The following is a 22,796-nucleotide window of genomic DNA, read 5'->3' on the forward strand; positions in this document are numbered from 1 at the left end:
TTCCATAAAGACCTGGGGCGCAGCGGGCCACATAGGTTGAGGGCCTTACAAATGCTGATACCTGTTGGTCTCCAGGTTGCCCTTCTGGGGCTCAATGCATAGCCAGCCAGCCCTGCCCACCTACTGAGTTCCAGGTGCCGCCACACAGAGGCGGACAGGACCCCCATCCCAGCCCTCATGGAGCTGAGGCCATGAGAATCAGCCTGAGTAGAAGAAGGGCTTCTGCTCAAAGGCACGCAGGAGCTTTACTCACTTACCTATTCATCTGTTCACCTGGACATACTTCTAGGCACGCTGAGTAACAGGGACCGAATTTCCCCCATGCTGAAAGGAACCAACAGAAGAACCTATAAAGTGTGTGAAACCGCGGTTGTCTGATGTTGGAAGGCCGGCAATCCAGGGCAGTGGTCCCCAAGACATGGAGGCAAACGAGGTGAGTCTCCTCTTGCCTCAGCTCACTGCCGGGTCCAGCGTGGGGGTCCCAGAGAGAGCCAGTGGTCTCCCTAAGTAGAGGAGGCAGCTGAAATGTGAGGAATGGAGGGGTCTGTGTGGAGAGAGGGAGCCCCCTCGAGAGCCACCTCAAGTCTCCAGCTGCATTGCTTGTGAGCACGTGCCTGTGAGAAAAGCAGCCAACGCTGGAAGAGAATCCCAGGAAAGGAACACGCAGAGTCGTCCTCGAACTCACACATGGCCGGGGCTGGTTTGTTTCCACCAACCAGAGTGACAGGCCCCCTAACACACGGGAACTCAGGCGAGCGCTTGGAAAGGTCTTGCCTCAGGATTGGGGCAAATTTAGCCTCCAAGGGGTCACACTGCTCCAGTAAGGTAACCACACCCCAGAACAAGCCTGAAGAGGATTTACAGGAATGTAAACTACCCAACGAGGTAAAACCCACCATGTCTGGCATCCAAGCAAAAGTTACCAGGCACATGCAAGGAAGCAGGGAACGTGGCCCCTGGGGAGGATCAAATGTGACACGATGACTCAGAAACAACACGAGACTCAGGAGACAAGGCCATTAAAATCATGTCATGAAAGAGATGAAAAAATCCCAAATCCAATTTCTAGAGATAAACACACACTGGATGGAAGTAACAGCAGAATAGACACGACAGAAGGAAAGATGGCAGCTGAACTTGCAGACAAAGCAATAGAAACCACTCAAAATGAAACAGAGAGGAAAAAAGACCAGGGCAAGTGGCACAACGTCAAGTGGCCTAATGCACCTGTCCCGGGGGTCCTCACAAGAGAGCAGAGAAGAGGGGAAACACGTGAGGAGTTAATGGCCAGACCTTTCCAGATTGACAAAATCTATAAACCCACAGGTCCAAGAAGATTAACAAAGCCCAAACACAAGAAATGTGAAGAAAAGGGCACTAAAGCACATTACATGTCTTAAAACCAGGGAAGAAGAGTATATTTGAAAAGGTACCAGTGGAAAAAACCACATGATGTGCAGAGACACGAACAAAACCCAACTTCACATCAGAAGCCCCACAGGCCGGGAGACCGCGGGCGGCATCTCTCAAGCTCTGAAAGAAAGAATGCCCGTCAGCACTGAATTCTACAACTGCTGAAGTCAGTCTTCAAAGTGAAAGTGGGATAAAGGCTCTGCAGGCTGAAAGGAGGCTTCACCAGCAAACCCACAAGGCATGGAATGTCAGAGGAGATACTTCAGACAGAAAGAAGATTATTCCCAGGGGAGAGATAGGTCCCCAGAAGAATAAAGAGGGCTGCAAACGGTAACCGTGAGTGTAAACATAAAACACCTTCTAATTAGAAAAAAACTTAAAAAAATAATTGACTGTTTAAGACACAAAGAAAATTGTAATGTCGCATGGAGCCTGTGACATACGTAAAAGTGTGAAGTGACAGCACCCGGGCCGGGAGGGGAACGTGGACGTGCTCTGTTGTGAGATTCCTGTACATGCATGAAGTGGGGTGATGTCACCTGGAGGCAGACCGTGACAAATTAAAATAAAGAGTTATCGCTAAGAAGCCAACAAAGGAGCTGGAGTGAAATCCTACAAACACCTGATGAATCCGACGGGAGGCAGAAAAGGAGAGGGAGGGAAACGAAGTGCGGCGACAACAACAGTCACATTAAACGTAAATGGTCTAAACACCCAGTGAAAACGTGATGATTGTGTTATTTGACTGTAAAAAGGAACGAAACTCTGACACAGGCTACAGTGCGGAGGAACCTTGAGAACATGGTGCTCGGTGAAAGAAGCGTCACAAAAATGCCACAGGCTGTGGGACTCCGTGGACATGAGGTCCCCAGAATAGTCAAACTCACAGAAACAGAAGGTGGAATACAGGTGACCGGGGCTGGGGCGTGGAGAACTAGTGTTGGAAGGCGACAGACTTCAAGTTGGGGCGACAGAAACATTTTGGACATAGATGGTGGTGGCGGCTGCACAGCATAGTGAAGGTTGCTACTGCCCCTGAGCTGCACACTTAAAAATGGCTGAAATGGCACGTTTGTGTTGTATATATTTTACCACAATTGAATGAGTTTACGGCTTCATGAGTGAATTGTATGGCACGCCAGCTTCGTCTCAGTAAAACTGTTCAAAAGGAAACGGTGATGATCATCTTAGTCAGCTTTTAAAATCACCGAGCAAGCAGGTGTGCCAGGCTGCCAGGCACCGGGGTTGCACTGGTGATGGAGTCAGCACAGACGCAGCCCGGGCCCTCCCGAGCGTACCTGGGGAAGATCAAGACAACAGTGAGGAGATGTTGTGACGAAAATGATTCTGAAGAGGGGACAGGATGGGAGGGATGGAAAGACTTCCAGGAGGGGCCCGGCCTGAGCCCTGCGGGCTTTGGAGAAGGGGGTGTTGGGAGAAGGCAACTGCTGGGCTGGACCCCACATGGTCGATTTTGGTCACCTCATTTATAGCAGCAAAGAAGTAGCGTCCTCCCAAGTGTCTAAATGTCAGGGAAACTATTAAGGGTTTTATGCTACACCAATCCATTGAGGACTTCGCAGTCATTAAAAAAATATTTTTAAAAAGGAGTCTTGAATGACTTGGGAAAATGTCTGCTGCGATGGGCAAAAAGCAGGAAATAAAATTGAGCATGTGATACAATTATATCGCGGCACAGGCACTGCATGTGCACACACACACGCACACAGACACACACCACACGCACACACACCGCACACATTCACACACACACACATACACACCACGTACATACACAGCACGTCTGGCGTCTCCCCTGCCTTTGCTGATGAGAGGTAAGAGCCAGGGGATGCGAGTCGGTCGTGTGGTTATTCCCTCCCACCCCAGGCTGCCTTCCGTGGTTTCTCCCAAGGTGAACCCAACCCCAGTTTGGTGACATCGCCCCATGGCCCTGTGTAAGGGCACAGAAACAGGGCCCGGCCGTGCCCCGATGAGCCAGTCCTGCGTCCCTGGGACAAATGAGAGTCTTACTGGAATCCTCATAAATCTTCCATTCCTGACAAACCCAAAGGAAGACAGGGGGATGGCGAAGGGGGAGGGAGACAGCGGAGTCCCCTGCTAATTCTTTCAAACTGCTGTTTATTGAAATGAGGCAGCGGGGATAAACTCGAGCTGGATCGATGATGGTCTGTCTAATATAATCAGCGCGGGCCGCCAGCCTCCTGCCCGCCCTCCGGCCCCTCCTTCCGGGTGGTGGCCTGGAGGAGAGAGCCAGGATCTGCTGGCCCCAGGCCCTGGGACCTGCCCACCCAGAGAGGCAGTGCGCTCCCCGTGGACGTCAGCATGGCTGCCCGCTCCCAGCCCCCGGCTGACCCCTGGCTTTCGTCCTCCCGGCTTTCCTCACAGGAGTACCCAGTGGGGTGAGTGAGGCACCCAGGCCCAGCGACCAGCTTGTGGGGACCAGGGCTCTGACCCAGGCCGTCTGGCCCCTGCAGCTCCCACCCAGCTTGGGACACGGCCACGCCGTGCGCTCCCCTACACGCCAGCTTACTTGGGGCTGAGGCCGTGCACACTGCTCCCCACCATCACAGCCTTGTCCTGGGAGTAACTGGCACCCTAGCCTTGTGCCCTGTGTCTGGGAACCCCCCATACAAACCCTGCGGGCAGAACTGTAACTCAGTGCCCGGCTCCCTGGAGGCGTTTCCTTTTTAAATGAAGTCACCAGAGGCTGGTGGGGTCTGAGCCTGCCTGCAGACAGTAGGACCACAGGGAGATTTGACTTCAGGGGCACCCTGGAGCCTGGCCACACTAGGAGTGCCACCCCAGGGGAGCAGGCAGTGGGGTGGGGATCCCTCGGGAGGCTGCGTCTCATCTCCACCGAGTGGATTTGACATCCTTGGTGGCCCCAGATCTCGACTGCCCGGCTCTTCTCTCTCAGGTCCAGGCCACTGAGGCCTCCAGCGAGGGACTCCGGAACTCACCTCCCTACCCCAGGTTTTGCAGAGTGGCTGCCTCCTCCCCCATCTGGAGGCCACAGGGCAATGCTCACGGCCCTCAAGTTTCTCGAAAGGTTTGGGAGTTGTGGCGTCACCTAGGATCCAGCTGTGTGGCTGGGCTGTGCGGTGCCCCCAGCCCCCAACTGCCCACCTTCCGGGTCCCCTTCACCTTCAAAGATGACGTCTGGGAGGGACTGAGATGGACGGCATGCCCTGAACTCAGAATTGGTCTTGGGGAGAGGCTTCCTGGGTCCACCCCTCAGGTGAGGGTTAGTAGGGCAGGAGGAGGGACAAAGTCACACGGGACAGCGACAAGGTGACAGATGCCAGGGAGTCACTGAGGAATTCAATGGTCTGAAAAACAGGCACGTGTGCACAAATGGCCGTCTTCACCGGCTACAGATTGGCCATAAGGAAACAGAGCCCACCCAGCATGGTTCCCATGTCCCCTCCCCCGTCCAAGGGTGAGAAGTTGCTTTGAAATCTGCCAGGCAGGTAAATTTCACCATAGAGCTGCTGGCCTTGAGCAGCGGCCTCCAAGATTTACAGTGTCCCTGGGAGGCTCGGGGGTTGGCTAATCTTTCTTTCCCGGGCAAACGGGAGGGGTTGTTTCGCCTGTGGCGGGGCCAGCCTTCCACTGCTGCTGGGGCCCCTGCGTGGCGGTCGCCACACTGCTGGGCATGAGGCGGGTCTCCAGGAATTTCACGTCTATCCATCAGAACATCGCACACCAGGCTCCGCCCCTCCTCGAGGGCCAGGACTCAGCTTACACACCCGTGATCTTGTTGGGGGTATATTGGAAGGTTTCAGTTAGTCCCCTCTTCCTGGAAGGCTCCGAGACAACTTCAGACGCACAGACCCCAGAGGTAACCAACGAGCAGGAATGTGGCTTTGCTTCCTGGCTGCAAAAGCTAAAAGGGAAGTGGGGGCGGGGTCCCCCTGGGTCTGCTTCTCCCGCAGGACCGTGCACCTTGGTCCCAGACACAACCTTCCCTGGGGCCGACTGACCCAGAGCGGGGTTTGCCTGTGCGTGTCCCCTCCACAGGGACACAGGGAGCAGGATGGTCAGCAGCAAGGCAAGAGGCCTGGCTTCTGTGCGGTCACAGGCAGCTGCCCAGCCCCTCGGACCCTTTCTTCTTCCAGAAAATGTCTCCCGTGACGTGTCACATATGCTTTCCCTCCAAAGGAAAAACACAGGACAATGGGGCTGGTAGGGTGCTGTGACCTGAAGAAGGGCGAAGGCCATTTGGGCTGTCAGGTGACCCGTGACCAACCACCTCTAGGCACCTGCTCCCGGAGGCCCAGGCTCCAGTGCCCTCACTTAGGGCTCCTGCCACAGGCAGCTGCCCCGTGTCCCTGGAAATGTGGTGGCTGCTCCAGGAACAAGGCCACCATGGGGGACACCCCTCCAGCCCCCAGCCTTGGTAGCCCTTTGTCCATGACTCTGGCCCTGATAGGACACCCGCAGATCCTGAGGTGGCATCTGGTGGAGGGATGTTTTTGTGATCACAGGGCGTGCCTCGCCTCACCCAAAGACGCTCACTCGGGAGACCTGGGGCAGCAGGGTCCACAGGTGGGCTGTCACTCAGAGGAAGCAGCTCTGGCTGGGTGGCGGGACCCAAGGCTCACAGCTGTGCCTCACGGTGGCTTTGCCCAGGTGGAGGGTGGACCCTCCGGGGCAGTCCCCACAAAGGCTGGAGTCCCGGGTTTGCATCCACACCTTCCAAAAAGCCAAGCTCCCCCCAGGTGTAGCTCCATGTCTGATTCTTTTTGATGACCCTCCCCTCGGGCCTCAGTTTCCCTACCTGCAGGGGGAGGGTAGGGGGAGGCCCCCTTTGGCTGTAGCATGCTAAGATTAATCAGCAGGCAGTGGACCTCGGAGGGGAAGCTTGCGCAGTTTCTGCAAGCTCTCCCAAGAGATAAAGTTGGAGTTTTCGCTTTGATTTTAAAAGCCCCCAGCATGGGACAAGCTGATTGGGAAATACTGAAGGGGCCATGGCGGCGGGTGGCGGTCTAGACGCTGACCCCACTCAGCTCTGATCCTCTCTAAGTGGGCCGCCAGACACTGAGTGGGTGAGCCCCTAGCACATAGGGCCTCCTGGGGGGCGCCCCTCAGCCCGGGAATCAGGGGGCCTTCCCTTGGCCCTGCGGGCTCCAGGGATCCCAAGCAGGGAGGGGAGGTGCAGTGGAGACCGAGAGGAAACCAAAAGCAAATTATTTTCGGGATTATAGCTCTAGAGCCCCGGCAAGATAGTGTCCATTTTTCATAGCAGACAAAAGCATTTTCCAAGGGATCAATTTTGCCTGTAGAAGTCGCCTTCTTTCAACCCACAATCCATCATATTTCCCCATTTGCAATTTCTCGGTGTCTGAGTGTTTTAAGTTTCCTATGAATTATTTTATAAAGCTTCCTTTCTTCCTGCTGAAACAAGGTGTTCTGGCCTTGCCAGGGGCCCGACACCATTAGGCCGTGGGCCAAGGGGCCGGTGGTGTCCACCTGCGGGGCCTGGTGCGACAGGGTGCAGGATGGACTCCCTGGTCAACGGGGTCCCTGTTACCCATCAGCCCTGATCAGGGCGGCCCTCAGGCTCCCAGGGTGACTCAGGGTGGACACGGGCCCAGCTGGGCGGGTGGGGAGCTGGTGGGTTGGCCAGTGGGCTGGAGATGCCACCAGCCGCTGGGGGCAGGGGAGATGGCACGGGAAAGTTTTTGAAGAGATTTATTCTGATGTGCTGCTGAGGGAGGGTCATCCTTCAAGAGGCAACGTGTATAAAAATTTCCCGGCCTGTTGATTGGTCTGTCACAGTGATTTGTGGCTCTTCCCCTGAGGTAATGGGGAGCAACTGGGCCCGTGAAAGGCAGCCGGACAGATTGCTGAACAGAATGGGAGGGAGGCCTCGGCGGCCGGCAAGATTTATTGACCTCGACCCACGGAGGTCCTTTCAGTGCTTTTAATCTGGCCCTTCAGCCTGTCACCAGCACTGATTACGGCCCGGCCCGCTCTCTGGGCCCCAAGGGCCAGAGGCCTGAGGGATGGCCGTGGGGGCCACGCCATCTGGCCCACTGCCCCCGAGGTGCCCCTTCCCCAGGGAGAAGGAGAGAGCTCGGTCCTCTGCTGCCCTGATTTCTCCATCAGCTGGGGTGGCTGCTCTTTTAAAAGAAAACAACTTTATTGAGATGTAATTCACATGTCATAGAATTCACCCATTGAAAGTGCACAATTCAGTTGTTTTCGTGTATTCTCAGGGTTGTGCAGCCATCACCACAGTAAATTCTAGAGCATTTTCATCACCCCAAGGACAGACCCTAAAGACACTCTTACAAGCTCTTCCGTTTGACCAAGCAGCAGTCCTGTCCTGGTGTCACCCAAAGGAGTTGAAAACCCAGCGTCCATGCAGAACTGCACATGCACGTTCAGTGCTCCTTTAGTCATAGCTGCCAACAGTTGGAAGCAGACAAGGGGTCCTTCAGCGGGTGATGGATAAACTGTGGTCCATCCAGATGGTGGAATATTATTCAGCTGAAAAGACATGAGCTAAGGAACCATGAAAAGACATGGAAGAAGCTTACATGCTGCCAGCCACTGACAGAAGCCAACCTGAAAAGACTGCGTACATGCAGACGAAAGCCACACCGGATGTCATCTCACAACTGTTAGAATGGCGGTTATTAAAAAGACAAGAGGTAAGTGCTCGCGAGGATGTGGAGAGAAGGGAACCCTGGGGCCCTGTTGGAGGGAGTGTAAATTGGTGCAGCCATGACGGAAAACAGTATGGAGGTTCCTCAAAATATTTAAAATAGAGCCTCCTTAGGATCCAGTAATCCCACTTCTGGGGATTTATCTGGAGGGAATGAAACCACTGTCTCAAAGGGATGTCTGCTCCCCCATGTTCACTACAGCATGACTCACAGTAGCCAAGACATGGGAACCACCTGTGTCCATCAATGGATGACTGGGTAGAGAAGATGTGCCCTATCTATCTATCTATCTATCTATCTATCTATCTATCTATCTATTATATCTATCCATCTACCATCTCTTTCTCTATTATATCTATCTATCATCTATCATCTATCTATATCTATCTATCATCTATCATCTGTCTATATCTATATCTATCATCTATATCTATCTATTTATCGATCTATCTATCTACCTATCTACCATCTCTCTATATCTATCTATCTATCTATCTATCTATCTATTATATCTATCTATAGCTAATGGAATATCACGCGGCCATGAGAAAAATGGAAATCCTGCCATCTGCGACAACATGGATGGGCCTGGGGGTGTTACACTCAGTGAGACAAGTCAGACAGAGAAAGACAAACACCATATGATCTCACTGATATGCGGGATCTAAAAAAAACTGAACTCATTGAAACAGAGAACAGGTTGGTTTTCTCGGGGGCTGTGGGTGCGGGGTGAGGCAGTGGACGAAGGGACTCAAAGGCACACACTTCCAGCTCTAGGATAGATAGTCACGTGGGGCATGGGGACTATAGCTACCAATACTGTGTATTTGGAATTGCTAAGAAAGGAGATCCTAAAAGTTCTTGTAAGAAAAAACTGTGCCTCTGTAGGTGGAGGATGGTAGCTGCACTTACTGTGGAGAACGCTTCACAGGATACACACATAGCGAGTCATTATGTCGTACGCGTGAAGCCAGTGCAGTGTTATATGTCAGTTGTATCTCAATAACACCGGGAGGGAAAGGCCACATGCTGTGTGATTCCAATAGTGTGACATTCTGGAAAAGGCGGAACTATGGAGACAGTGACAGGATCAGTGTTGCCTGGGGCTGGAGGTGGGGGGTGAACACATGGGTCACGGGATTTCCAGGGCAATGACACACTGCATGATCTGTGACGGTGGGTACAGGTCATTGGACATCTGTCCAAACTCACAGAAAGTACAACACCAAGAATGACCTTAATGTCAACTGTGGACTCGAGGTGATCATGACGTGTCAACATAGGTCCATCAGCTGTAACAGATGGACCACTCTGGAGGGGTGTCATGATGGGGGAGGCTGTGTGTGTGGGGGCCGGGTCCAGGGGACTTTCTGTACATTCCTCTATATAGCTGTATACCTAAAACTGCTCTAAAAATAAAGTCTATTAAAAGAAGAACTCAAACCTTGTGCTCTTTTTATTTTTTAAAGATTTTATTGGGGAATTGGGGGAAGAAACTGCTTTGGGGAGTCAGGGAAAGAGAACAGACAAGTTGCTGTCCTTTTGTTCTTCAGTCTAGTTGTGGAGGACATTGCTTCACTGGCCCAAGTTGGTATTATCATTGCACTCTTCCTGGGTGAGGCAGATTGGTCACTGGCCACTGGACGGTCGCTCACAGCGGCTCTTGGCAGCTCACGCCAGCCGCCAGACAGTCATGTAGCTCACGGCAGCCCACTGCAGCCCCGCTGCAGCCTATGCTGTTGCCTGCAACTCATGGAAGCCCAGCTCCAGGTCGAACTGTTGTTCACCATCTTAGCTGTAGAGGGCGCAGCGTCACTGGTCCTCATGTGGGATCGGAACCAGGGTCCTGCTGCTCAGAGCTGGCGTCCCAGGCCAATTCTTAACCAAAGTGTCACTTGGCCGCCCCAAACCTTGTGCTCTTTAGTTATTACTCCCTGACCCCCCTTCCCACCCCTAGCAGCCCCTGATCTGCTTCTGTCCCTGTGGATTTGTCTGTTCTGGACAGTCCCCAGAGCTGGGGTCAGCCAGCAAGTGGCCTTCCATGGTGCTTCCAGGCTCACCCGTGTTGTACAGTGTGTCTCAGCTGCATTCCTGCTGTGGCCAAATAACGTTCCCTCCGGTGGACGGGCCATGTTGAGTTTTCCCATCTTCTGCTGGTAGGCCCTGTTACAGGCTGGGCCCCGAGCCCTGTCATAGGCTGGGCCCTGAACCCCGTCACAGGCTGGGCCCTTGGTCCAGGCCACGGTCCCTGGTAGAGCCCTGGTCCTGGTCGACGGAAGCTCCTGTCCTGAGCAGAGGGCTGGGCAGGGTGACCCTCGTGGCTGAAGGATAGCAGGTCTGTGTCTGCAGGGCTCAGAGAGTGACCAGGGTGATCAGAGCGCCGGTCCAGCCCTTCCCTCAGGTCCTCATGTGACCATGACGCCCGTGCTGAGGCATTTCAGGGGGACAGCACCATTGCACAGCCCCGTCAGGGGCCTCGGCTGAGGGCAGCCGCCCTGACCCCAGGGCTAGCCCCTGCCTTCTCTCACCCAAAGCTGCTGAGGCCCCAGGCAGCAGGGTCTGCTGTGGCTTAGCCACATGGAGGATGGGACCAGGTGGCCATGGGCAGCCACAGGGCAGGGACCACTCCTTCCTGGCCTCTCAGGGACCAGGCCCCTCCACAGGCCCTGGTGTGAGGCGGTGCACGGTGGGGCTCTGGGACGAATGTAGAACGGGGACACCCTGCACTGGGGTCTTGGGGAAATGGGGAAGGCATGGGACAGTCCACCCATCCCTTTGCAGGGACTAAATTCCTCTTTCCCCAGAAGACTGGGAAACCTTTAGTGTTTAAAAATCAATAACAACTCCAGCTAAAACCAGTGGCTGGACAGAGACGCTGAAGGGAAGTGACACAGACTAAATCCGTGTTGCCTCTCTAAAGACACTTTGCCGAGGCCCCTCCGGGGCGGGCATCCTGTAGGTGGCCTGCAATCTATTCTGAGCGTGCACTTGGAAATTAAATTCCCTTTAGCCAAACCGAGCCTGGCTTCAATCAGCCTCAAGTACGTCGTCCTCCCATCCTCAGCCCGCCCCCACACACGGCGGCATCTTTCAAGCATGCAAATGGGGACACCTTGCTAAATGGTCAGCCAGATTGATCCTGTTGTTTCATCGGGGAAATGAAATTAAAACGGAGCCTTGCCGCTGGGCTGCCCCTCGCGATTTGCCCTTCAGCTGCTTGGATATTCTCCAGACACAGCCCTCCCAGGCCTCTCCTGGCCCTTGACCCCACTGCCACCGGGAGGGCCTGGGCCTGTCAGCAGATGGCCTTGACCTTGACAACTTCCAGAGAGCATGGGGGTGAGGGGCTGCCTGCCACAGGACCCCTAGCTGGATCAGGTCCCATGAGCACCTTGATCTCTGGCGTGTGGAGATGGGTTACTAAAGTGAGGGTTTAGACTAGATCTGCCTCTCGGGGTGTGTCCATGGCCCCCCGATCAGACTGGGCTGTGGAGAGCGAGATAGGAACTCAGGCCCCAAGACCCACAGAAGACCCAGAATAAGGTAAGGGATTGCTGGGGACCCATGCTTCCCTTCTCCCGGGGACCAACGCAGGAGCCTTCATTCCCCAAGGCGCTATTCATTCACGCACCCACTCACTCATTCCAAAGACGTCCAGGGCTCTGCCCCAACTGGGGCCTGGCACTGGACCCTGAAGACACAGAAAAGATGGCTGCCGCCTCCCAGAGCTGATCAGACTGCAGCATCCAAAGAAGGGCTCCCAGGGGAGAGAGGGGTCTTGAGGACCCACCAGGATGGCTGGCAGTGGCATTTCAGGCTGGGGAGTGGGGGAGGGCAGGGCACACACCTGGGGTCATGGCCACGCCTCTCCCTGTGTGGCGCCCAAGCCAGGAGGCACCTGCTTCTGTGGGCAGGAGTGGCATGAGAACATTGGGACACACCTGTGACGAGTATGGCCTGAGGTGTCTCCAAGGATGTGGTCAAGCTTTCCAGAGCCACGTGGTACCTGTCCTCACTCAGGCTGCCCTCAAAGGCTACACAGGTCACGCCCAGACCCACCCAAGTGACGAGGGGCAGAGTGGAGACGAGGCGAGGCGGTGCCAATTGGGAGGGAGACAGGATAACCGGCGGCTTTCCTCACCTCCTCACCCCCACCTTCTGGGCACCTCCTGTCCCCACCGCGGGGACTTTGCACGTGCCACTCTCTCCCAGCCACTTGTGTGGCTGGCTCCACCTGTCACTCAGGATTGAGCTCCCAGTTCACCTCCTTCCTGGTGGCCTACGAGATCCGCCGTGGCCTATGCCCTCATCACGACACCCTCGGCTTCCCGGTTGTAAATTTTGCTGTCTGCCCCGCCCCCCCCCCCCCCCCCCCCCCACGTCTGTTCTGTGAGGCTGACTTAGTGAAGAGCAGAGCTGGCTCCCGGAACGAACCCTGCAACCCTGCGTGTGCATCTCAGCCCTGCAGGCTTGGTTCTGTCACTGCCCCATTTGATGGGACAGATCATACCGGAGCCCTGCTGGCCACCCCAGGAAGCACTAAGGTGTGTCTCCCCTGAAGGGAACCCGCAGCCAGCCAACCAGGAGGGGGTGGCGCCCTGGAGGCTTGTTCTCGGCTGGCCCTGGTCCTGGATCTCCGGGGAGCCCCTCTGAGTGAATCTCCGGTGCCAGGGTGGGGCTTAGAACTGCAACATTAATTATGATGTGTGATTCTCACCACAATTAAACTGATTCATTCCCAACAATCCAGGCTACACTGCATAATATATTTAATTAGCCAGATTTCCTGTGCACATCGTGGGACGGGGCTGGCACGTTCTCGGTGTAATACACTTAATTCTGAAATAAATCAACGTTTGGAGAGATGCATGCTTGGCCCACCCCCTCAGGGAACCAGGGGCGCTGGGGGGCTCCAGGCTGGAAGGGTCTGCTCTTCCCGGGAGCATATTCTGGGACAGAGGCCTTCCCAGTGTGGGGGGAGGCCAGTCAAGAGGGTTGGGGTCCCCGAGGCCAGTGGATGGGAGAGGCAGAGTGAGCGCGGTGCCCTGCCCCATGGCGTCCCCCAGAGCGCTGTAGGGGACTGAGGCAGGAGGTGGGCCCAGCCCTCAGGGCTGCCATTTCAACAACCCAAGGACCAGAAAGACGTCTTGTGGGTGTCAGTGCTCCTGGATAGGATGGAGAGGAATAGGGCTCATCTGGAAGGTCTGCGCTCGGGACCCGGGAGACAGCACTGGCAACAGGAGTCTCTCCACATTGTGCCCCCACCCCACGGCGGGCTCTGACCTGGGCCCTGGGGGGGAGGGTGCCCACTGCGGCTCCCAAAGGCGCAAAAGGCATGATGTCACCCCCTCCGCACCCCCACCTTCCCTTCCTGTCCCAAAATGACTGAGCACAATCCCCCCAGTGGTTTTGCTGTCGCTTCCCTGGGAAACACCCTCCACCCTTGTGACTGCCAGAGGGATTTTCATGACTTTTGTGTTTCAAGCAAAGACAGGTGTTGCCAGGCTCCCCTGGGGGCTGGGAGCACCTGGGGCAGATAGCACGGACTCCAAGGACAGCTGGGCGTGGGGTACCCCATCCCAACCTCAGCAGGGCCCTGAGAACCCTGCTACAGCCTAGGCCTGGCTGCCCAGCTAGGCTGACACCTCCCCCAGGAGGCCCTGGGCCTCGGCTGGCAGCCTGCCTCCCACACCCTCCCAGGCAGGGCCAGGCGCCCGCCTTTTGGGTGCCCACGTCCGCATCTGTGCTCCATGAGAAAGAGGCACCTTCTAGAAGCAACATAACATCAAGATTGAAAGCACAAGAAAGGACTGAAGAGGAATGTTCCTAGGCCCGAGCTATGCAGGCTTTGTGCCCCCAGTGGAATCCTAGGACAGGAGGGGCTCCTGTGTGTCCTCTGCCCCAGGGACTGGGGCAGGAGGGGGCCTTGTGTGCTCCCCTCTTCCCCCCCCCGCCCCCGGACTGCCTGCCTACACCAGGCTCTGGTTACCGTGTGCACCGCCAGCTGCCGTCCTCAGGGCCGGGCCTTGTGCATAATTCAGGCGCCTTGGCAAGGCTCCAAGCAAACCGGTATCGACGAGGCCCAACCAGCCCGATCAGATGTCGTGACATGGGACACTCGATGAACAGGACACGTGTCCTTTTGCCCTGTCTGTACTGTGGTGACAGGCTGGGCAGGGAGCAGGGTGAGTGGTCTTCTTCCTGGGCATGGGGGGCGCGGTGTTTCCCCAGGACATAGTCATGTGATCATTGGGCTGCTGGGGGGTGAGTGGGGGTGGGTGGGGGTGGGTGGCACTGCGCTCAGATCCCAGCCCCGCCCCTCACCTGCTGTGTGGCCTTGATGGGGCCACTGCACCCTCAGACTTCTGGCCTCAGTTTCCTCATCTGTTAAATGGACCCAGGATTGAAGGGGATATGAAGACGGCCACTGAGTGAGGGCTGCCCCAAGGCGCCCTGCCAGCCATGGCCCCTGCAGGGCAGCAGGCTAGTGGTCAGCTCGAGGCTGGGGTGCTGGAGGCCAGGGCTAGAACCTGGGACTGCTGCTCAGGCTTCTGGGTGCCAACTGCCCTCCCCACACTATCCTCTCGCTCTAGGAAGCTGAAGAGGCAGTTTGACTCTAGGATGAGGTCTCAGGCCCCGGTATCAGCACCCAGAACCCACCACCATCCCACATGGCCACACAGCGTCTCCAGGGGGACACACTGCTGCAGCCGAGGCCTGTGTCCCATGGCCTGTGGGTTCCTGGAAGTCTGGGCAGAACGCTCTTCATCCCAGCCCTGCCATGGGTCACTGGGTGACCAGCAGCTCACTGGCGCTCACTCCATGGAAGCTGTAGGGCAGGCGATCACCCCAGTGACCCTTTCTGCCAAGCCAGAGGAGAAAAGGGACCCTCCGCCCCTCCCTCTCTGCCCAGGGGCTCCCTTGGAGGGCTGTGTGAGGATCAAAAGACGTGGAGACATGGGCAGGGAGGGGCTTACCAGAGACCCACGGACACCCCCAGGCTGCCCAGGGCTTGGGTGGCTGTTTCCAGGACGCTGACTTTGACCCATTGAGGCCATGGCTCAGCCCTCCCGGCACCTTTCTTGTCGAGTGGGCACCTGCAGAGCAGGTAACCTGAGCCTGTTCCTCTGACGCTTTTTTAAGAAAAGGGGGATCCGTCCCTTAAATAATTGATGACGGGTGTTAACAACCGACCCTGGAGGACATCTGGCAGGTAGACGGCTTTCACCCTGTCGGCAGCATCAGGTTAAAATGACTGCTGGCTGGTGGGAGGGGCGTCCCAGCTGTGCCCACTCTGTGCCCTGCTGCCCGCAGGTGGGGGTGCCTGGGGCAGGGTGTTCATCAGCTCTGTTCCCAGTGGTGCATGTGGGCTCAGACAGGCGCTGACGAGTACACACACTTGCACCCCACATGCAGACACAGAGGTCACACATGTCCACGTGCACGCTCCCACACATGCAAGCATATCACACGTGTACTGTGCACCATGCACAACACACACATGCATGCTTGCTTGGGCACACACACATCTGATGCACAGAAAGCGTCACACACGTGCACACATTCCCTTCCATGAGGAACCTGCCACCTCCGCCCTGACTCTGGGGACCTCAGGGACCCATTCCAGCCCCAGTTGGAAAGTCCCTGTCCCTGTCCCGCCCTGGTAGGAAAGGAGACGGGCAGGTCCTGCCCGGGGCCTGCACCCTGGCGCAGGAGCAGCAGCTGGCAGACCTACTGGGCGGTGTCTGTCCTGCTGAGGCCTGACAACTCCATGAGGACCTGCCAGGGCGAAGCGAGGCTGAGGTGGGGCCTGGTGACTTCCAGGTGCTTACAGATGACTTGACGTGATGTGGCACCTTGGTGCGAGGGGCAGGGGAGATGGCCAGACCCCTGGGAGCTTGGGGGGGATCACTGCCCAGGGGTCCTCCGGGAGGACTCTTCTAACTGTCAGAGACCAAGGCAGGGACAGTCCTCAGTGGCCACACAGGGAATGCCTTCACCGGGAAGTGGCTGAGCTGGCACCCAAATCCCTTTCCCTCATTCTATTCCACTCAGTCCTCACAGCCTGGCCTCATCGCCGACTTTACAGCTGAGCACACTGAGGCTGGGGTGGGGAGAACCTGCCCAGGTGGCCCTGTCCCCAAATACTCACTCTTACCCTCCCCTGCCCGAGTCACGTGGGCTAATTCTCCCCAGCTCAGCCTGGAGGCCCCAAGCGCAGGCAGCCTGAGCGAGGGGCTTGCAGCCAGAGAAGGTGTCCCATCTGTGGGCTGCAGGGCATTCTGGCTCCAGAACCTTCTGGGGCTCGGTACTAGGTCTAGGAATGATGTCAGTGGAGAGGAAATGGAAGAGCCCCCCCAAAGCCAGGAAGCACTTCTGCTTTGGGGGGAAGGAGGGAGTGGGGTTGCACCTTGAGCCCAAGGGGCCGGGAAGGGGAGTAAACAAGCCAGCGCCAAGGGGAGCCTCTTGGCCTCAAGACGCCAGAGTTCTGCCCAGAGCGGGCACGGCCTGGGGGCCTCGGATGGCACCCCTGCCTTCCCCGCCTCTCCCCTAGTCTGGCCCCACCCAGGAGGCATGTCACACTCTGGGCCCCGCAGTACCTGCCCAGCAGTGGCAGCAGCCCTGCTCACTGGCGCCCCAGCTCCTGCGAAGGACCCCACTTCCGTGTGCGCCCCACCTCCCCACTCCAACCCCGAGTCAATGATTTCCTCATTACAGGAACGCCACCACGGCATCCCTTAATTGTGCCTAAGTTACTGGACTTCCAAAGATGTCTCCTGGTCGATGTCTCTGCTGACCTTGACCCTGGGCCAGGTGTCCAGCTGGGGAGCCAACGTGCACTCAGAGGAACCACGTCCTGAGAAAGCCGGCCCCTCGGGGAGCTTGCAAGACCCGAGTTTGCACCTGCTTCCACTTGCCAGCTGGCGCCCCGGGCCCAGCCACATAACTCCTCAGGCCTCAGTGTCCCTGTTTGTGCACTGGGGCTGTAATCTCCCAAACTGTCTCACAGACACAAACAAGGAACGCCCCCTGTCTTCCCTCACTATCGTCTCTGATTCTGCCACCTCCTGGGGGCCAGTGCGTTGGGGACCGTCACCCTGGGGACCTCACCGTCACCCTGGGGACTCCATGACAAAAACCAGGCCCATTTGCAGATGGGGAAATCAAGGTCTGAGAGCTGAGGCCACCTGCCTGCCCTGTTCTGTTTGTAAGTGGCAGGGCTGCGCTGCCTTGTTGACCAGGCTGGGCCCTGAGTGGGCCCTCCCCACAGATCTGAGCCATGGCGGGTGGGGGCGGACACGTGTGTGCTATGCACTTGTCAATGGCCACTTCACCCCCCAGCCTCTCTCTAGGCCCCTCTGCTGTCCTGTCGTGGGCTGAGGGACAGCAGCAGTCCTAGCCACTTAGCCTATCAGTCCCCTCCAGTTCCAGACTGATTGCCCGGAGCCGCACCAGGTGTGCAGTAGTGAAATGGCCACCCCAGCACCCAATTTCAGTCAGCCCAGAGGCACGAGCCCATTGCTCTGAGGGGGAAACTGAGGCCAAGGAGGGGACTCATGTGCTGGGGCGACACAGCACGGGGACCTGTGCATCTTGTCCAGCCAATCCCACCCCCTCAGAGCAGGGGGTCCCCAGGATGTGAGGTGGGGGTGGGGCAGCCCTTCCCAAACGCCATCCATGCTGGCTGGGACATGCCCTCAGAGAGGCTGCCCCCCAGGGGATGGGACCTCTGGGAATCGCCTGCCCTCTAGGAGGGGGAGTGTGGAGGGGTGGGTGGGCTTCAGAAATACGCAGACCGCTGTGCAGCAGGGATTCCAGCTGCTGGGGGGCCAGGGCACCCCCACAGAGGCCTGGGAAAGGACTTTCGCTCAGAAATGGTCCATGTCCCCAAATGGACATTGATGTTTGGTCTGAACTCATGAACCCCAGGCAATCCAGGGAACCAGCTGGGGCTGGTGGGCAGAAGGCAGAACGTGCCACTTGCCTGCTACATGTGGGGTTGTCCTGGGGAGGGGGTCCTACCCCTGCTCTATGGAGGCATTTGGACGTTCCAACTTAGGCCTCTTGGGGCTCAGAGATTCTGATTTCCCTCAACTGGTCCCAGCTGAGCCCAAACCTTCCCGAGTGATGCAAATGAGTGGTGGGGGAGGGAACCTGCCCAGCCGAGACCCTCCCGGACCACCTGGATTCTGCCCTGGGGAGGGAAAGGGAGGGACCCCTTCCTGGGCCTCAGACTTGGGAGGGACAGGCCTGGTGACCTTGGTGCAGTGGGGGGGTCCTGTCTCCCCCCTTCTGCAGGGTTGGGGGCAGATCTGGGAGGCAGAGGGAAGGCGGGGCCCTTCCCTGTCCTGCCTTTCCCCTCGCTTGCGTCCCCTACCATGTCCATCCTTGCGAATGGTCCACCTGCCCATCAACTTTGAGGACACAGAGCTGCAGAAGCGAGTGGCTCAAGTGTCCCTTGAGCGTCCGTAGCCTGGAGCCCCGAGGGGTGGGAGCCTCGCTCCAAGTCTCCTGTCTGGGCCCCTGCCTCAGATTCCCCTTCCTGGAATGGACCGGTGCTCCCGCCGCCCCTGGATCTCAGGAGACCTTGTGGTCAGAAAGGCAGCGGACCCGGGGTGGCCTCCAGACCAGGTGAGGGGAGCAGTGGGAGGCGCTGCTGCCCATCAGAGAGGGGAGCTGGGACCCTCGTGGTGACTTGGGCTGAGGGCTTTGGTGCCTGAGAGTTTCTAGGAGGCCTCCTGAGTCCATATCCACACACAGGGCCAGGGTCCACAGAGAGAAAGGTGGTTCCGGCCCCCGTGCGGCCACCTGCTCACATACCCCTGCTCGTCCGGAGGGCAACATCACCAGGGCCCTTCTTCCTGGGGCGACAGCCCCATCCCCCGCACCCTGCCCAGAGGCAGCCCCGGCGAACCAAACTCAGCAGCAGCAGCCCTCTCCTCCCTGGGACATCTCCATCCTCGGGGCCCTCCCTGGTCAGCCTCCGAGGTCACCGCGGGTGGAGGCCACCTGGGACACGAGCAAGCATGAATCACATGTTTAGAGTTTCCCGGTTTTACAACCTGGAGACAGGCTTTTAAACGGTCTCACTGGAGGTGAGAGGTGGGGGTCTCGCTTTATGAGGGAAGCCTGTGGGCCCCAGGCACGCACGCCCCAGCCCCCGGGGAACCTCTGGCCATGAGCGATGACGCCGGGCCGCCCAGGGGACTGTCCCTTCAGCTTCTAGAATAGTGATTCCGGCTCTCACTCATTGATCTCCCTGAGTTTTTAAAGGAAATTTTATTTGTTTGGGGTTTCTAGTCATTAGGTTAAAACCAGTAAAATAGCACCAGATCAATACCTATGGGACGCAGCACAGCCAGCCCGAGTTACGATGTAAAGCAGGCAGAATAAATTGCGGCCAGGATTCGACCTGGGGGAAGGGCTGGGCCTGTGGGTGGACGACCTCAAGGGGAACCGGCGCGGGATGGTGGGTGGCCAGCCTCAGAGCCGGTTCCCTGGGCCCCTGCGCCCCTGGGGCCCTCTGCTTGGCTGGGGACTCATCAGTCCCAACACCAAGTGTGAGTTTGGGGACAAGCGAGTCATGTGTGAGTCTCAGCTCCTTAGAGCGTGGCCCGTGTTGCAGACAGTGCTGCCTGCACAAGCTCATGTCTGCCTCTGCGTGTGGGCGCCCAGCCACCGTGGGCATGGCAGGAGGCCCTGCTCTGTGTTGGTCCCACCAGCCCTCCGCTGGGTGCCAACCATGCAGCAGGGCTGCCGTCCACTGCTGTCCACTCTGTCTTCTCGTCACCAGGAGCCACATGTGTGCTGCCAATAGGGACTGGCTGGAAAGCCCACGACCTCTGGTTTCTAAGCTCAGCCCCCCAGAGGACAGGGGAGGAGGGAAGGCGGCCAGGACCCAACCCACTGGTGGTTCACACACCACACAGTCCACCCAACTGGGGTGTACAACTCAGTGGTTTTTAGTATATTCACACTGTGAGCAACCATCACTGAGGCCAATTTTAGAACATTTCATTACCCTAAAGAGAAACCCTGGGGGATTCTGACACCACTGCAACGTGGACGGGCCCTGAGGACACTGTGCACAATGAAATGAGCCCGTCACAGAAGGACAAGCCCTGTAGGGACCCGCCCCCCCCCAGGAGGTCCCCAGAGGAGTCAGATTCACAAAGACAGGAAGTAGATGGTGGGGGCGGGGGCAGGGGGAGGGCTGGGAGTGACTGTTTCATGGGGACAGAGGGTCAGTTTGGGGAGACAAGAAAGTCCTGGAGATGATGGAGGTGGTGGCTGCACAACAGTGTGACTGCACCTAATGCCACCAAGCTGGCATCTAAACGTGGTTGAGATGGTCAGTGTTACATTATCTGTATTTTTACCACAATCTGAAATAGAAGAAGCCTTGCACCGTTCTCTCTCACCCCAATATGCCCCCACCTCCCAGCCTCTGGTGAGCACTGATCCCCACTCTCCGTCCATAGATTTGCCTGTTCTGGGCCTTTCGTGTAAGTGGAATCGTGTGTCTGGCTCGTCTCGTGTAGAATAATGTTCCGAGGGTCGGCCGTGTTGGTGCTCCCTTCCTTCTTATTGCCGGATAATAGTCCACGGTAGGGACTGACCACACCTGCTGCCCATCCATCAGCTGATGGGGGTTCAGGCTGCTTTCACTGTGACCATTGTGGATAAAGCTGCTGTGGACATGTGTGTACAAGTCCTCGGGGGGACGCGTGTCTGCAGCTCTGTCAGGTGTGCCCCAAGAGCAGAACTGCTGAAGCCAATGGTGACTCTGTGTTTAAGCGTTGGAGGAACCACTAGACTGTTTTCCAAGCCCAACCTCCATTTTTAAAAGGTAGTTTCGGGATTTACCCTGATGAGGGAAGAGACATTGTTCTCTATAGAAGGTATTCTCGGCCCTGGGAGGACCCAGAGTCAAAGGTCGCCACTGCATATTGGACAGGGGGGTGTCCAGTCCTTCTGAGGCCCGTAAGACCGAAGGGTCACCGCCCATCCCTGTCCTGGATGTCCCAGGTGGCTTAATTTTACAGAGGACCTCGAGGCGGGTGACTCCTGGTGAGGGTGACAGCGAGACAATGAGTGAAGGGTTTTCTGATTGCAAACACTTCTCCATGTTTTGTGGGTTCCCTGCTTCCAGTGGCCATCAAGCCCCAGTGCAGTCATGCTGGGCACTCCACCTTCTGGGAAGATCCCAGCAGGGGGCATTCAAAGCATCCTAGGACTGTCCAGGACACCTCCCTCGGGGCCACTCTGCCCTATGCTGGGAGGGAGCTTGGGGCAGCCAGGCGGGAAGAAAGTGGGTTCCTCACGCCCCACCCCCCTCACTCCTCATCCAGAGGTCCAGAGTCAGAACACATGTCAGTGTCCTCTGGGACCACCCGAGGAGACCCCTGTCCTCCCCGCAGGCTGGGGACACCTACAGAGGCCTCCGCACTGCAGGTACTTGTACGGTAGGGTTTCTGGAAATCTCACTGCAGCAACGGTGGGCGCTGGCTGGGCCCTGCCCAGCTTTCCTGGTTGAGGGGAGCCCCTAGCTCGGGTGGGAACCTTCAACAGACAAAATCTAATATGGGGGATAGGGGGAAGGGGGGTGGGAGGGGAGAGGTGGAGGAGGAGGCAGTGGTGGGGGAGGGACAGTGGTGGGGGACCCTGTCACCAGAGCTGTGGAAGCAGGCCTCCCTACTCCCAAAAGCTTGCGCTCTTTGTGTGTCTATCTCCACCCCCCAGAATTTGGGAGTTCACACGATAGAAGTGTTTGGCACTTGAATTCCACAGAAAATTAAATCAATTACCGAGTCTAATGAAGAACCCCAGGTTTTAATTAAACTAAGCTTAATTAAATGGCAAGTGCAGCTCCGTCGATGCCCTGATCAGGCTCTGGGGGGCTGGGAGCGTCTGAGGAGACCATGTAAGCACTGGCTGGAGGGGCTCGATGGGCCGCATGCCCGGGGACTGGCAGCAGGTGGGCGTGTGTCACTGGGCCCCTGGGCATGGCACCTGTGTTCCTGCCCCAAAGCACCAGGCCCCGGAGAGGGTCCTCTTGCCCAGCTGGAAAGACCGTGGACAGAGGGGCCAAGGGAAGACGTGAGAGCCAGCGACACAGCAGGCTGGTGGCGGGGGGTGGGCTGGGGGCCTCCCCTCTACTTCTCCTGGGGCAGCCGACGGCCTTGTCTCCAGGGGTCTCGTTGATGCCCTAGCCACAGCGGTGTTCACAGGCCACTCAGCATAGGCTCTGAGTGACCCATCCTGTCTGCCCGCAGCCCCCTGCAGGCCCTGGCTGAGGATGGATGGCTCCCCTGCCCACTCACCCCGCCTGCCCGCCTGGGCTCCTCAAGCTCCCCAGCCCTGACCCTGGATCTTAGTGGTCAGTGCAAGCAAAGGCCTGGCCTGGCCAAAGCGGCCGCGTTTGCACAGACACTGGCAGTGCCAGACTGGGCACTGGGTACTGCTGCCCACTGGGCCTCAGGCCTCCCACTGCCCAGCCCTAGGTGACCTGGTGGCCAGCAGGAGGGGGCAGCTGCCTGGTCTGCTCTGGACTGGGGAACAGGCCTGGGGCAGCTTTTTGGGGGCCCAAGAGCTCAGGGTGCATGAGGGAGGCTTTGCTTCAGAGCCTGGGGAGCACCAGCGAGGGCCCAGCACGGGCAGTGACAGACCTGCACACCTGCGTTGGAG

The sequence above is a fragment of the Hipposideros armiger genome, unplaced genomic scaffold (genome assembly GCF_001890085.2).
Source record: "Hipposideros armiger isolate ML-2016 unplaced genomic scaffold, ASM189008v1 scaffold_3, whole genome shotgun sequence".
NCBI classification, from domain to species: Eukaryota; Metazoa; Chordata; class Mammalia; order Chiroptera; family Hipposideridae; genus Hipposideros; species Hipposideros armiger.